The sequence below is a fragment of the Orcinus orca genome, chromosome 16 (genome assembly GCF_937001465.1).
Source record: "Orcinus orca chromosome 16, mOrcOrc1.1, whole genome shotgun sequence".
Lineage (NCBI taxonomy): Eukaryota > Metazoa > Chordata > Mammalia > Artiodactyla > Delphinidae > Orcinus > Orcinus orca.
In genome coordinates, this window is record NC_064574.1 from 73,061,522 (window position 1) to 73,075,048 (window position 13,527).

The 13,527-nt window shown below is 43.4% G+C and overlaps 1 pseudogene; it reads right to left on the bottom strand.

Moving 5' to 3' along the window:
- Positions 1 to 5,716: 5,716 nt before the first annotated feature.
- Positions 5,717 to 5,790, bottom strand: LOC117201030 (uncharacterized; annotated as a pseudogene).
- Between the last annotated feature and the right edge of the window lie 7,737 nt (positions 5,791 to 13,527).

Genomic DNA, 13,527 nt, shown 5'->3' on the forward strand with positions numbered 1-13,527 from the left:
GGTGGTGCATGGGCTCCAGGGCGCGTGGGCTCTGTAGTTTTCGGCACGCGAGCTCTGTTGTTGAGGTGCGCAAGCTCAGTAGTTGTGGCTCACGGGCTTAGCTGCCCTGTGGCACGTGGGATCTTAATTCCCCCATCAGGGATTGAACCTGGGTACCCTGCATTGGAAGGCGATTCTTTACCACTGGACCACCAGGGAAGTCCCTTTCTCTCTTTTTTTTTTTTTATTTTATTTTGCGGTACGCGGGCCTCTCACTTTTGTGGCCTCTCCCGTTGCGGAGCACAGGCTCCAGATGCGCAGGCTCAGTGGCCATGGCTCACGGGCCTAGCCGCTCCGCGGCACGTGGGATCTTCCCGGACCGGGGCACAAACCCGTGTCCCCTGCATCGGCAGGTGGACTCTCAACCACTGCGCCACCAGGGAAGCCCCCCTTTCTCTTTTTGACTTACTTCACTTAGTATGATAATCTCTGGGTCCATCCATGTTGCTGCAAATGTCAATATTTCATTCTTTTTTATGGCTGAGTACTATTCCAATGTGTGTGTGTGTGTATGTGTGTGTGTGTGTATCACATCTTCTTTATCCATTCATCTGTCAATGGACATTTAGATTGCTTCCACGTCTTGGGACTTCCCTGGTGGTCCAGTGCGTAAGACCCCGGGCTTCTAATGCAGGGGGCCCAGATTCGATCCCTGGTCGGGGAACTAGATCCCGCATGCATGCCGCTACTAAGACCCGGGGCAGCCAAAATTAAAAAAATAAATAAGTAAATAGATTGCTTCCATGTCTTGGCTATCATAAATAGTGCTGCTATGAACATAAGGGTGCATGTATCTTTTTGAATTATAGTTTTATTGGGATATATTCCCAGGAGTGGGATTGCTGGATCATATAGCAACTCTATTTTTAGTTTTTTGAGGAACCTCCGTACTGTTTTCCATAGTGGTTGCACCAATTTACATTCCCGCCAATAGTGTAAGAGGGTTCCCATTCACTGGGTTTTGCAAATTCATTGGTTTATTTGATAAATGCATGTGTCCATTGGTAACCACCCAATGAGAAAGAAAATGTCATTTGTTACAGTCAGGAGCTGGCTTGCACTATCAGGCTTTGGCATTCTCTTGTTTTTTATTGCTGAGTACAAGTCTGCTGTATGAATATACCATACTTGGCTTTTCCATTCACCTGTTTGTAGTCATTGGGTTGTTTCCAATCTTTAGCTGTTAAGAATAAAAATGGTATGAATAAAAAGACTTTGCACATGTATATTTTGTGAACATATATTTTCATTACTCTTCTAGAAAATATCTAGGTGTGAAATTGTTGGGTCATATGGTAGGTGACATTTAGCTTTATGACTAGCTGTCAGATTTTCTAAAGTGTTTTACCATCTTACATTTTCCAACAATGTGTGAACGTTTCAGTTGCTCTTCTTCCTTGCCAACCAGGGTAGGCGTTGTCATTGTTTTCAATGTTAGCCATTGTAGTGGGTAGAAAATAGTACCTTGTGGGTTTAATTTGAATTTCCTTTTCAGAAAACATCATCCATCATATTAACTGAATGTTGTTCATTTGAATTTTACTGTTTCTTTAATATACTTTATATTACTGTACAATTACATTTAATTTTCTAACTTGCTTTGGTTTTATCCTTGTACAAGGAGCTATAAGAATAAGGCATTTATTTTATTTTTTAGAATAAGGCATTTATATCTACTTTTCTGTTTGTACATATTTAAGTAACATCATAATAAAAATAATATAGGTCAACATTTGAGGCTCATAATTTTTCCTTTACAAGATATAAGTGCATTGCTCAAGTCTGAACCGCTAACCCAGCCCACACATTTCTGCCATTCAAGTCTTTGTCCACTTTTCTTTCTTTAAAAATGTATTTTATTTTATTATTATTTTTTTAGAAGTCAGTTTTTTTTGTATTTAAATTTTTATTTTTTAAATTCATTTTTGGCTGCGTTGGGTCTTCGTTGCTGTGTGCGGGCTTTCTCTGCTTGCGGCGATTGGGGGCTACTCTTCCTTGCAGTGCGCGGGATTCTCTTTGCAGTGGCTTCTCTTGTTGCGGATCAGGGGCTCTAGGTGTAAGGGCTTCAGTAGTTGCAGCACGTGGGCTCAGTAGTTCTGGCTCGTGGCCCTTAAAGCGCAGGCTCAGCAATTGTGGCGCACGGGCTTAGGTGCTCCGCGGCGTGTGGGATCTTCCTGGACCAGGGCTCGAACCTGTGTCCCCTGCATTGGCAGGCGGATTCTTAACCACTGTGCCACCAGGGAAGTCCCAATACTTATTTTTATTTTTATTTTTTTGCGGTACGCGGGCCTCTCACTGTTGTGGCCTCTCCCGTTGTGGAGCACAGGCTCCGGACGCGCAGGCTCAGCGGCCATGGCTCACTGGCCCAGCCGCTCCACGGCATGTGAGATCTTCCCGGACCGGGGCATGAACCTGTGTCCCCTGCATCGGCAGGCGGGCTCTCAACCACTGTGCCACCAGGGAAGCCCCCAATACTTATTTTTAAATAAAGATGTGAGAATTGTCCTCTACTCCTTAGCTCCATGCTCTTATTTTAAAAGATTATTACTGTTAACAATTTGGGGGCTTCCCTGGTGGCGCAGTGGTTAAGAATCCGCCTGCCAACGCAGGGGACATGGGTTTAAGCCCTGGTCCAGGAAGATCCCACATGCTGCAGAGCAACTAAACCCGTGTGCCACAACTACTGAAGCCCACGCGCCTAGAGCCAGTGCTCTGCCGCAAGAGAAGACACTGCAATGGGAAGCCTGCGACCTCAACGAAGAGTAGCCCCCGCTCACCGCAACTAGAGAAAGCCACCTGCAGCAATGAAAACCCAACGCAGCCAAAAGTAAATAAATAAAATTTAAAAAAAAAGAGGCACATTGAAAAAAAGTTTTGGGGGGTGGTGGGAGGGAGGTCACTTCATACTTTCCACTTTAATATATCATGGACACCTATACTTATATCTACTGATCTACCTTAATCTTTCTCGTGGTCACGTCGTGTTTCATTATATGGATGGATTACAGTTTTCTAACCAGTTCCTGTAGGCTTTTAGATTCCTTCTCACATTTGCTATGAGCTCTTTACATCATTAAAAAAATGAAAATATCTCACATTTCCTGGTAACATTTTCCTCTCTAAATTTTCCCCATAAACCTTTGAATGTTGTTAACTTTTCACACACCATTTAAAACTTTTAAGAACTTATAGTGTCTGTGTGTTCCTTCTTTTTCTTCATGGTGTCTTCTGCTCTACTCTGGGCTTCACCATCTAGGAAGAAAGACTGAGGAGGCAACATGGCTCCTGTGTGCTGGGCGTGGGAGGGACACCCCCTCAGCTCTAACATCTCCTCCAGTGCCCACCCTAGGAAGGTGATATTCAGTGTTCTGGAATCAGTTCCCCCACCCCTTTATTTATTTTTTGCTTTATTATCCCCTGACATAACTTCAACTGCTCCCTCCCTATCTGCTTCAAAATCTGTCTCTTTAGCACCAAACTCTTCCCCAGATGCCTTCTACTCCTATCCAGATAGATGCCTTGTATTTCCAAGACAACAGCTCTCCAGCCAGACTCATTATACACACCCACAAAAACTGATTCCCTTTTTCTCAAGACCTCCTAGTCTTTCACCATCCATATCAAACCAGTCATCACAAACCTTATTGATTCTACCTTCTAAGAATCTCTGGATGCTTTCTCTTCAAGCCCGCTGTTACCGTCTGGGTTATGGCAACTGAAATTGTCAAGTCCTGTGTATGACAATTATTTAAATCTTAGTACAACAACAACAAAACCCCCAAAACAAAACATAACAGAAAAATCTTAGTACAGTTGACCCTTGAACAACATGGGTTTGAACTGCACAAGTCCACTTATATGTGGATTTTTTTCCCACTGCATAAATATATACAGTAGTACAGGATGAGCAATTGGTTGAATCCAGATGCAGAACCACAGAGGGCCAAGGGCTGACTATAAAGTTATTGGAGGATTTTTCACTGGGCAGTTGGGTGCCCCTAACCCCAGTGTTGTTCAAGGGTCAACTGTAAATAGAAACGATCTAATTTCCTCCCTTCCTCTCTGTTCCTCTCCCTCCCTCCTTTCTTCTTCTTTGTCTCCCCATCCAATCCATCATCCATGCTGCCCCCCAAAGTTGTCTCTCCAAAAGGCAGATTTGGTTGTTACTCCAAAACTGTAAGATAATAAACTTGTGTTGTTTCAAGTCACTAAGTTTATGGTAATTTGTTACAGCAGCAATTGGAAATTAATAGTGGGGGTGGGCATAGACAGCAGTATTAAGTAGAGTGGTCAGGGTTGGCCTCATTAAAGTAAAAATTGAGCAAAATCTTGAAGGAAGTGAAGGAGCTGGCTAATGGTCTGCCTGGGGGAAGAGCATTTCAGGTAAAAGGAACAGAATGAAGGCCCTAAGAGGGAACTGTCTGGTGTGTCTGAGGCTTAGGAAGGAGGCCAGTGGAGCAGAGAGAGTGAGGGAGGGAGAAGTGGGGGAAGAGGCCAGAGAGTTGACAAGCTGGGGTCCATGCAGATCATGTGAGGCCTTGGAGGTCATTGCCAGGATTTGGCTTTTACTCTGACTGATATGGAAATCAGGAAAGGGTTCTGAGCAGAGAGGTGAGACAATCTGTCTCCTGATTTAAAAGGACCCTCTGGCTGCTCTGAGTTGAGAAGACTCCAGGAAGATTTGGGTAGAAGCAGGGAGACCAAGCTATAGCAACATGTGGGTGGGAGATGATAGTGTCTCTGACCAGGGTCATAGCAGTGGTGACAAGTGGTCAGATCCTGAATACGTTTTGATCATCAACGGGATTTCCTGACAGACTGGATATGGGGTGTCAAGGTTGAGTTTTATTTTTGTGGAATCCTTTTTTTTTTAAATAACTTCAATATTCTCCTTTTATTAAAATGAGAATATTTTATTTTTATTATCAGAATACCTTAGATAGCTATAATTAATGTACTACACTGTAGTTCATTCTAACTTCTTTATATACATAGAACAGTGAGACTCTTACCCAAGGTTGTAGCTCACCTCTACTTCCTCACAGACTTTTTTTTTTTTAAACATCTTTATTGGAGTATAATTGCTTTACAATGGTGTGTTAGTTTCTGCTTTATAACAATCTGAATCAGTTATACATATACATATATCCCCATATCTCTTCCCTCTTGCATCTCCCTCCCTCCCACCCTCCCTATCCCACCCCTCTAGGTGGTCACAAAGCACCAAGCTGATCTCCCTGTGCTATGCGGCTACTTCCCACTAGCTATCTATTTTACATTTGGTAGTGTATATATGTCCATGCCACTCTCTCACTTTGTCCCAGCTTACCCTTCCCCCTCCCCATGTCCTCAAGTCCACTCTCTAGTAGGTCTGCGTCTTTATTCCTGTCTTGCCCCTAGGTTCTTCATGACCATTTTTTTTTTTCAGATTCCATATATATGTGTTAGCATACGGTATTTGTTTTTCTCTCTCTGACTTACTTCACTCTGTAGGACAGACTCTAGGTCCATCCACCTCACTACAAATAATTCTATTTCATTTCTTTTCATGGCTGAGTAATATTCCATTGTATATATGTGCCACATCTTCTTTACCATTCATCTGTCAATGGACACTTAGGTTGCTTCCATGTCCTGGCTATTGTAAACAGAGCTGCAATGAACATTGTGGTACATGACTCTTTTTGAGTTATGGTTTCCGAAACTTCTCTAGTAACAAACTATAGAAATGATCCCTGAAAGTATAGTCTTTATTTTTGTGGAATTCTTAAATGATTTTTAAAAATAATGCTGCCTTTCCCAATCCTACCAAGAATGGGAAGCTAGATTAAAGAAATCTCAAGTCAGACCAGTCCCTCTTTGACTATACAGCCCTTATAACACCCCAACCATACAATCAGGTTTTTGTTACTAAGAATTAGGAGGGACCCCTGCAGTTGGTGCCTGTTGTTGTTGTTTTTCATCTATTAATCAAACTTACTTTATCATTCTTTAAAAAATTTTTATTTTATTGAAGTATAGTTGATATACAACATTATGTTAATTTCTGCTGTACAACAAAGTGATTTGGTTATACATATATATATACATTCTTTTTCATATTCTTTTCCATTATGCTTTATCACAGGATAATGAGTATAGTTCCCTGTGCTATACAGTAGGACCTTGTTGTTTATCCATTCTCTATGTAATAGTTTGCTTCTGCTTATCCCAAACTCCTACTCCATCCTTCCCCCACTCCCACACCCCCTTGGCAACTACAGTCTGTTTTCTATTTCTGGGAGTCTGTTTCTGTTTCGCAGATAAGTTCATGTGTGTCATATTTTAGATTCCACATCTTTATCATTCTTGATAGTCTTGTATACATGCAGTTTTGGGAATTCTTTGAACAGCTTGTAACATCTTATTGGTTCCCTCATTAATTAATTTTTCCCTAATCAGTTTTGATAAATGAGGAAATAAAATTATGTTGTTTGCATACTTTATCCAAGATTGGAGTCATATTGGCGACATCAAATCAATGCTTGAGCAAATGTGAAATTAGAGCTTTTTTAGCCTGCAACATTCTGGGTGTTGTTATTAAAGAAGATTCCGTTTTATTTATTTGTTTATTTATTTTTTCAAACAGTGAAGAGAGTTAACCGAATTTTGGCTGCATTTATTGATACATAGTGTTTATTTTTATTTATTTTTAAAATATTTATTTATTTATTTTTGCCTGCGTTGGACTTCGTTGCTGTGCGCAGGCTTTCTCTAGTTGCGGTGAACAGGGCTACTCTTCCTTGCGGTGTGCGGGCTTCTCATTGCGGTGGCTTCTCTTGTTGAGAACACAGGCTCTAGGCACGCAGGCTTCAGTAGTTGTGGCACGTGGGCTCAGCAGTTGTGGCACATGGGCTTAGTTGCTCTGCGGCATGTGGAATCTTCCCTGACCAGGGCTGGAACCTGTGTCCACAGCATTGGCAGGCGGATTCTTAAGCATTGCGCCACTAGGGAAGTCCCTTACCATACTTTTATCAAAGAAGTTTATTTAAGTCTCTCCTCTTCTGAACATCCATAGATTTTACTCTCACAGACCATATCTATTGTGACATCAGGCAGAGAGGTCACAAAATCCCTGTAACATCAATTTCATTGTCCAAAACCCAGAAAAATACATACTATTTGAGCATCATGGGAATATCACAGTACAGTCCCAAGATGATTTCAGCACACATTTTATATATATATATATATATATATATATATATATTTATTTATTTATTTATTTATTTATTTATTTATTTATTTATTTTGGCTGCACCAGGTATTAGTTGCGGCACGTGAGATCTTCGTTGCCACGTGCAGGATCTTCGTTGTGGCATGCGAACTCTTAGCTGCGGCATGTGAGATCTAGTTCCTTGACCAGCGATCGAACCCAGGCCCCCTGTATTGGGAGCACGGAGTCTTAGCCACTGGACCACCAGGGAAGTCCCTCAGCCCACTTTTTTAAAGCATGTTTAGTACAATATTTTAGTAGAACTGAGATGTTTGGAGGGTCCCTTGGAGGTTTGTAATAAGAGAATGTGACCCATATCTCTCAGGTTATTCAACCTAATCACTAAATGATTAATGATTCAAGTCCTTTCTCTACCTCTGGGTATATAGGTGATTTTGAACATGGCAGATCCTTAGGGTAGAGGGTGAAGAGTGGAGACTGAAAGTTTTGTCTTTGCTGTAAACGAGCCTGCCAGACAGATGACCTGGGGAAGGCCATTTAGTCTCTTTGAGCTACAGTTTCTCATTTGGGATCAGAGTTAAATATCACTAAGGGGCTTCCCTGGTGGCGTAGTGTTTAAGAATCTTCCTGCCAACGCAGGGGACACAGGTTCGAGCCCTGGTCTGGGAAGATCCCACATGCTGTGGAGCAACTAGGCCCGTGCGCCACAGCTACTGAGCCTGCGCTCTAGAGCCCGCGAGCCACAACTACTGAAGCCCGCATGCCATAACTACCGAAGCCTAGGTTTGTAGAGCCTGTGCTCCACAACAAGAGAAGCCATCGAACTGAGAAGCCCTCGCACTGCAACGAAGAGCAGTCCCCGCTCGCCGTGACTAGAGAAAGCCTGTGCACAGCAAGGAAGACCCAACGCAGCCAATAAATAAATATAAATAAATAAATAAATAAATATCACTAAGGTTCTTTCCAACGTAGAGAGAGTAGTATTTTCTACCCAAAGACCTGGATTTTAGTTTTTAGGCTTTGCCATTTATTAGCTGTGTGATCTTGGGCAAATTACAAAACATCTTTGAACCTCTGACTTCTCACCTGAAAAATGGGGATAATCATAATTTGCAAGTTGTTCCAAGCACCAAATAAACTGATATATGGGGTAATACTGTCTAATAAACCATAAAGGAACACTAATGCAGAGGTATCAATTTTTATTTTTAAGAGTAGCTGGTCATAAAGGAAAACAAAATAAAACACAGTTTTGAGTTGTGTTCTTGGTTTCTTCAGAATTTGCAAAAACAGAAAAATTGTAAATGTGCTTACTGGGCCTTTATAGCAACAAGCTCTTAGTTTGAAATACAGTATTAATGGCTTATAATATATAGACCGGTGCCCTCTGGGTGCCCTCTGGGGATGCTTGGTCGTGGTGAAGAGAGCCTATCAGCTCTGATATGGAGGTGCATGGAGCCCAGCATCAGGGAGCGGCTGGGTTATAGATCTCCAGCACATCAGGTGGCCATGAAACACTTTGATTCTTGGGACCTTTTTTTTTTTAAATTTATTTATTTAATTTGTTTTTGGCTGCATTGGGTCTTCGTTGCTGCACGGGCTTTCTCTATTGGCGACGAGCGGGGGCTACTCTTCGTTGCGGTGCGTGGGCTTCTAATTGCGGTGGCTTGTTGCGGAGCACGGGCTCTAGGCACGCGGGCTTCATTAGTTGTGGCACGTGGGCTCAGTAGTTGTGGTGTGCGGGCTCTAGAGCACAGGGTCAGTAGTTGTGGCACACGGGCTTAGTTGCTTCCACAGCATGTGGGATCTTCCCGGACCAGGGCTCGAACCCATGTCCCCTGCATTGGCAGGCGGATCCTTAACCAGAGTGCCACCAGGGTAGTCCATGTGGCCTATCTTTAAAGCCAGCAATGGTGGTCGAGTTTTTCTCCTGATGCCATCCCTCTGGTTCTGCCTCTCTCTTCTGCATTTAAAGGATCCTTGTAATCACACCTGGCCCACCTAGATAAGATTTTCCACCAAAGTAATCTTCTTTTAAGGTCAGCTGATTAGCAACCTTAATTCCATCTGCACCCTTAATTCGCCCTTCCTGTGTAACATAACATAGTTACATGGGGACTAGGACATGGATGTCTTGGGTGGGGGGCATTATTTTGCCTCCCACAGTGACGATTTTGTCATTGTGCTAACAAGACCAAGTGCTGAGCTCAGCACTGGGAAATTAAGCATGAATAACTCGTGCTCCCTAATCTCCATTCATTCATGGGGAGAACACCTCACCTAGGTTTGGCAAATCAGAGTGGGCTTCCAGGAGGAGGTGATGTCAAAGCTGACAAGCGTCAGATGAGCAGGAGCAGAAGCAAGGCCAGTTGAGAGTAGGGGTTTAAGCAGAATGTTCCGAGCAGAGGGGAATAACACACTCCAGAAGCTCCCTGAAGAGAGAGCATGGGGGATTTGGGGGGCAGAAGAGATTCAGGAGGGCTAGACAGCAGGTAAAATGGAGAGGGGAAAACAGTGATGTTGCGAGGTAGGACAGAGCAAGGACCGTTAAGGAGTCTGGACTTTATCCCAAAGGCAAGGTATTTAAATGGGGGAGCAACACGATCAGATTCATGGGGTAGAGGCATCACTCGGGCTGCTGTGTAGGGAAGGCACTGACGGGAGCGGACAGCTCAGTGGGAGAACTGGAGAGGCCCAGGGGAAAGGCCGCAGAAATGGAGAGGAAGGATGGATGGATGTAGGAGACGCTGAGGAGACAGAATCATCAGGGGTGGTGAATGGAGTTAAAGGGAATGCCTGGGTTTCTGTTTGGGCAACAGGTGCTTCTGTTTGTGCTTTTCACAGAGACAGAAATGCAGAAATAGGGTCACATTGCGGCGGCGGGGGTGGGGGTGGGGGTGGGGCGGTGGTTGTAATAAGATGCTTTTAGGAAGCGTTAAATTTGGGATGCTTGTGGCCATCCTAATGTGGATTCTAGTAGGCACATCAGTATGGAAGTCAGAGACCCAGAAGAGTCTAGGATGAAGATGCCTATTTTGGTGTGATCATCAACTAGATGAAAGCCATGGGAGGGGATGGTTTCACCCAGGAAGAGGGTGCAGAGTGAAAGTCAAGAAGTCACAGGATAAGGAGCACAAACATTGGAGGGGCTGGAAGGGCAGACTCAGCCTCCTATAACTGGAGGGGCCAGCTTCCTTTCCCTTCCTTCCTTCTCCTTTTCTTCCCTTGTTTGCTTTCTTCCTCACTCCCTTCTTTGCTTCCTTCCCCTTCCTCCTTTTCATTATTCCATTCTAATTCAGTCCAAAATTAGGCTTGACAAGCCCAAATGAGGTGGTCATGGTGGCCTGTGTGAGGACAGCAAAGAAATGGGGTGGCAGGGACAGCCCACCGGGGTCAACTAATTGGCGACATAGAGAGGATCGAGCACATGGAGACGGATTCTGAATATATATTGAGATACTGGGAGCCAAGTTGCTCACTGTTGGAGAAGAGAGGAAGAAATATGGTGGAAAGGGGAAACGAGAATGGGCCCTGTGTTGCTGGCTTGGGATTGCAACTGTTGGTGTAAATTCATGCTTTATAATGTAGAAAGATATACCTATAAAGAGAGATATAAAAGTGTATGTGGGGGGGTATACATATATTTATTCCCTGTTCCATCCACTGAAAGAGCCTGGGAGCTGTGACTCCTGATAGCACATGAAACCAAGGCTCCTTGAAAAATGACTAATTTCAGTCAAGGCTTGGGAATGTATAAGATGGACCTGGAAAATTTTGCTGTGGAAGAAGTGTTCAAATAATGATGGGAACGTGTCAAAAGACACAGAAGGTGATTTGAAGGCTCTCACTTGCCAAATCTGAGATAATTGGACCACAAAAGTAAATAAGGGTAATAATTGATTAAAACCAATTGAAAAAATACAGAAATTCATGAGTCTACACGGATCTAAAAAAATGAACAAATAAATGGGGAAGGGAAACTCTTCTTCATATAGTAGAATGTAAATCAACAAATGCAGAAAGAAACCAAGAGGGCCTAGAGATAGGAGAGAATTGAAGAAACATAATGGAAACCAGAAGAATGACATGTATGGAGGAGGGTGTGGTCAACAGTGGTGATTATTACTGAGGGGAAGAGCAAGGTAAATTCTAGAAAAGGTCTTACGGCTTTGGGCCCATGGAGGTTGTTGGTGAGAATCTATTGAGTGGGTTGAGGAGGGAATGGGGAGGGAGAAAGTGGACACACTGAGCACAGACAATTCCCTGAAGAAATTTCGCTATGAAGTGGAAGAAATAGAGGGGTAGCCGCAGGGAAACACACTGAGTTTAGGGAGGGCTTTTCGAAATGGAAGAAACTTGAGTAGTTTAAATGCTAATGAGAAGGAGCTAAAAAAAAAGGGACAGGTTAAAGATACAGGAAAGTGGGAAGAAAATTGGTGTGAGGTTCCAGAGAAGGCAGGAAGAGAGGAAACCCCCCAGATGGGGGATTAGCACTTTCTTTATAACATGAGGGAAGGAGGAAAGGCAGAATACAGGATAATATGTAGGTTTAGGGGCAAAAAGTTGAGAGAGTTTCTGTCTGATGGCTTCCAAGTTTTTGTGAAATAGGAGATGGGGTCACTGACAGCAAGTGAGGGGCAGATGAAGAGCATAGAGAAGCATCTGGAAAACATGGGAGATAAAAAGCTGGCACACATGCAAACAACTCCTTGGAAGTATCGGGGTCCAGTGGAGGGTGGCAGTCATCAAGTTACAGTGGCCCCAACCTATGTGGTTATGGGGTCTTTGTCCTGTCCTTCTCAGACTGGCTCTGCAAACCTGAAAGGGCCGGCTTTCTTTTCCTTCCTTCCACCCTCCCTTTCTTCTTTCCTCCCTTCTTTCTTTGGCAGGTGGAAATGATGTATCATGTACCAGTTACCAATTGATGCCTCTTAGCTCCAAATCCACCCTTCATGGTCTGCTTTGCAAACGTGGAGATGGGTCCTTTTAAGCGTTTCCTTGTGAGCTGATGCAATATTAAGTATTGTCAGTAGAGGGCAATAGAGATCCATTGCAGGGACACAGGGCTTTTCTCTCTAGTTCAGGTGTACTATTCCCAGGCACCTGCGGTGCGCGTTGGTTAGCAGCACCTAACGGCCAGCAGCTTTCCGCAGCACACACCTTGGGTGATTTTATAATGGACTGCCTCCAGTGAGACATGTCTTCATTAACCGCTTAATCTAGCACCCCGAAAAGTAGATTTCCAGCAAGTTCCAGGAGGCGGATTTCTAGCACACCCCACCCACCACAACTCTACCATCCAATTACTCAGGACTGTGCCCGTCCCGCCTCCCCACCAATGTGGTCTGGATCTCAGCCCTGAGGGGCGGGGGGATCCTTCCTTAGGGATCATAGCTACTCTTTACATCTGCTATTCTTATATTCTTTAGAGTTCTCTTTACTTCTTGTTAGCCAGTCCTTAGTTCTTCTGATCCTGTGTTACAATAATTCTTTATTTGCTTAATTTTTGTGTGGTTTATGTCTCCTGATTGGATCCTGACAGATACAGGATTGGTACAAGCAGTGGTACCAGGTTTGGTCATGGCTTTGGCTTTGAGTACAGTGCTGAGCTCCTTGTCAATGGAAAATGGGATGCTGGTAATTTATCACATGAAGTGAGGTTGCAATTAATCAAGCTATTGTTTATTGTGATGAAATGCCAACTGAAGCACATACCTTGGAGACTAAGTGGCTGCTGCACTTGACAGTTACAACAGTAATGATGACTTTGAAGACTGTGGTATGAGACGGATTCTTGTGAGTGTACTTAAGCACTTACAGAGAGAAGAACCACAAGCTCAAGTCTTTAACTCTCAGCTTAAGTCATGGTTTAAGAACCTGAGATTGCCATGATAGCCCTCTTATTCTTATACAAGCATCTCTTATTTCTTGTATCAACAGGGCTAATATTGTTGAAAATCAAACACAAATTTAAGTATGTGGGTTGTTGAATTACAGCAAGAGTTGAGCTCACAGTCTCACCACGTTTCTCATGTGAAAGTTAGGGCATAAATTGGTAAAGAATGGGATTCTAAAACTTGGAATGGGAACGTATGTTTGGATCCAGATGAAAGTGACGATTTCTCATGGAAGCTGAGAAGCCAAAGGGGTGGATTATCCAGTTATTAATTTATTGCTTCTCAGATCCAAGTCCATCCTTCATTGCCTGCTCTGCAAAAATAAAGATGGGTCCTTTAAATATGTTTTCTATGCCAGCTAGTATGATGTCCAGC